Genomic DNA, 3,535 nt, shown 5'->3' on the forward strand with positions numbered 1-3,535 from the left:
GAGACGGCGCGTCTTTGCAGACCGAAGCGGAGACGGTGCGACCAAGATTATATAGACGGATACGATGCACAGTATTATGTATACCTGTGGTTTGAGGTACGTATCACTGTCACAGGAATTTCAAAAGCATGAATTAGAATGCAGAGTATTCAGTATTCATTGTGGTGCGTAATTTATATTGGCTTCGCTGCGCGACACTATTTTCAGGGCCGCATGGGCTAACGGATAAGGCGTCTGACTTCGAATCAGAAGATTGGGGGTTCGAATCCCTCTGTGGTCGACTTTTTATTATTAAATCTTGCGCGGTTTTTGAGCGGTTTTTTTAGATAAACCGCTCAAAACCGTTCAAATCTTGCGCGGTTTTTGAGCGGTTTTTTTAGATTTGTCTAAAAAAAACCGCTCAAACCGCTCAAATCTTGCTTCAAATTAGGTGAAAAATCTCGACTCGGTTATCTTTGTATTTCAATCGACAATGGCTTTGAGATATAGTATGAGACGAAATAAAAATTCTTTTTTTCTTTAAAACTCTCAATTGTCATGAACATTCTTCAGGAGGCAAATTCGAAGACAAAGGTTTTGATAACCAAGAGAAATTTTCGTTTTTTTTCCGAATGCCGATTTGACTAAAAACCACTGCTGATTCAGAGTATTCATGACATGGATTTTTCTCACAATAGTTCTCACAAAATGCGGTAAAATCTTTTAATAATGGCATGATTTGTTGCGAACTAATTAGTAATAAACTTGACTGCCGTAAAAAAAGATACCTTTAAGACATATTATCACCAACTTGTCTTGAATATCTGGCGACCACAACTAGAATTCGAAGTCGGCAAGGCAACAAAGCGCGGATTCATTGCCCCTCAGCTATCCAGCCCCCTCACCTTCAAGACATCCTACCTCCAACAGGACAAGGGCCGACATACGGGACAAGAGGCTTTCTCTCTCCAACAGGAAAAGGGCCTCTCCAATAATACACAGGCCTACATCCCAGGGCCTATATACATCGGCCTACATACAACGGCCTGCATACAACGATCTACATACAGGACAAGGGCTTGCCTCCAACAGTACAAGGGCCTACATACATTTCGAAAGGGTTCGAACTCCCCAGGATCTCAACATCAACATATCATTTCCAAGACTCAGGCCAGATCCAGTTTCTTACAAATTTTTCAACCCTATAGTCAGACTATCATTCAAAAACTCAAATCGCAGAGACGAAACCCATTTCTGCTAAAGTTTAACGCTCATTATTTTCATGCTACAAAACTTAACAAAAATTTGTGTTTCCGAACCCTAAACTCTGCAAGATTCTCGTAAATTTTTGTAAACTTGTGAATCCCAGGGGTAAAAAACTAGCGCATAACCAAAAAAAAAAGTTTATCGTGCTTGTGCTCGTCAGCCCACCTTGTGCTAAAAATTTCAACAATTGTGCTAAACTTTTTTGTGCAGTCTTTGTTAGCTTTTTTTGTGCAGTTTTTAAGAAATCTGCAACCTCCGACATGAAATGTCAATGCTCATTTGTTCAATTTAGTTTTAATTCTCGGGGTACTAAGGTAATACCTAAACACATACAAAAAAAAACAAGGTTCCACTTATACAAAAAAGTGATAGCCAAAACCCGATAGCCGAAATTTTCTAGCCCAAAACTATCGGCTGCGAATTTTCAGAAGACCATTTTTTCCGAAACGTTTTCTTTAACCCATAAATAGAAAAAGGTTTTACTAGCCACATCTACGAAAGATTTTATAAAAAATTTTGAAAGTCTCAAAATTTTTTCACTCATTTGAACTCTTGAAGTGAACTTAAGTTGAACTCTTAAAAAAATTAAAGTTTCACCGCTTAGTCCCTAACCATAATTCAAAGCGCTCATAACTGCGTTAGCTGTAGCTCACTTTGTTTAATTAACCACCGGGTTAATCCTCTGGTTGGTTGAATTTAACAAAAAAATAAACGTAGCTTATAGTAAAAATCTTGAGAAAGCTCAAAAAAGCTTCAATGAAGGAAATACTTTGCGATCGCTGCCATCCGATCTCGTAAGCTTTTGATACACCTTTTCTACTCTTTATACTACTTTCTTGAATGGATTCAACAAAGCCATTCGTAAAACAGCTATTTAATCAATGGAGACGCCGCTACAGTTTTTCGAGGAGCTTGAGGAAGAGGTAACAAGGCAAATAGCCAACTCAAGCGAAATCGAGTACGTTAAACTCAGTTATGAGGAGGTAACCACTTGTTTCGATCTGCTTGATACGCTCGCAGACGACTTAGCCGCGTTTTCTACTCAGGAAGCACAAAACTAAAGCTACGAAAACGAAAGTGCGACCTACTAGTCAATGTTAGAAAATACGAAAAGGTCTTAACAAACGATGGTTCAGTTTCCACAAGGGCAAACAGCCCACTCAAAGTGCAAAGCACACACAAAAAAGCACACTGAATAAAACTACAAATACTACTGAAAACTTGGCCAACGGCATCATCAGTACTACGGTTGCCGACTTTTCAACTTACACGTCCACCTACGGCGTGAGTACATTCGACTTAGACGCTCCTCAACGCTACAGTTTCTCACCTCTACCGGGAACCAAACGAGCTATAGATCAGACAATCAACAAGGTCATCGCTACCTCTACAACGATTTCAGATCAGTCTCACCGACTGCAAACCCATGTACTTTCATCTTTCGATCTCCTCTACGATACAACTTCTCGCCTCCACCATTATCCAATGAAAATCCCATTTGCAACGACTACTCAAGACACGAAGCCCAGATGTCAACTGGCAATAACCGATATGGTCTGCTAACAAATTTAATTGCATACATCTGCTTTTACATCTGAAGAGTTCGTTACCAACCACACTTCAACGACTATCAGATGACTAACTCACAATCACACGAACAACAACGCAATAGCCTTTTCGACAATGAACAAAGACAAGTCACCAACCACGCTACCAGTCATCCGACCACTGCCATCAATTACATTTTGAAAGGATTCAAATAGCAAAATATGAAACTACAAAATTTGACGGCAACCCACTGGAGTGGAACAACTGGTTCAAATTCTTTCAGACTGCGATTGGCAACAACCCACGCCTAATCCCGGTTGAAAAAATTACTTTCTTGCAGTCATTATGCAATAATAATGCTAAATTTTTAATAGAGAGCTACGGAACCAATTCTTCTCAGTATGAACAGGCAATACTTAAATTAGTGCGTAGATACGGTAACCCATAGTATGTGGTGTCAGCGTTCATCAGGGAACTTGAAAAGTTCGACCAATTGATACTAAGCGAACCACAGGGCTTTATCAGATACGCTGCTTTCCTACGGAAACTAATCCACAACTTCGAACTCAGCGGCTACATTCTATTAACCTGACCCGACATGCTCGCTCAAAACTCCCAGTAAGTCTACTAATGAAGTGGGAAGAGCACCGCGTGCTGCACGACCTCGACTACGCTACAATTAAAGACTTGACGCAGTACCTCACTAACTACTCGCGAGCATGCGAGAACCTGGACATAGAGC

At 40.3% G+C, this 3,535-nt stretch overlaps 1 non-coding gene across 1 annotated transcript; it reads left to right on the forward strand.

Moving 5' to 3' along the window:
- Positions 1–207: 207 nt before the first annotated feature.
- On the forward strand, positions 208–280 carry Trnar-ucg (transfer RNA arginine (anticodon UCG)). The gene has a single exon. It is a non-coding gene; the product is annotated as a tRNA-Arg (tRNA).
- The last annotated feature ends 3,255 nt before the right edge of the window (positions 281–3,535 follow it).

Source organism: Symsagittifera roscoffensis, chromosome 1 (assembly GCF_963678635.1).
Source record: "Symsagittifera roscoffensis chromosome 1, txSymRosc1.1, whole genome shotgun sequence".
Lineage (NCBI taxonomy): Eukaryota > Metazoa > Xenacoelomorpha > Acoela > Convolutidae > Symsagittifera > Symsagittifera roscoffensis.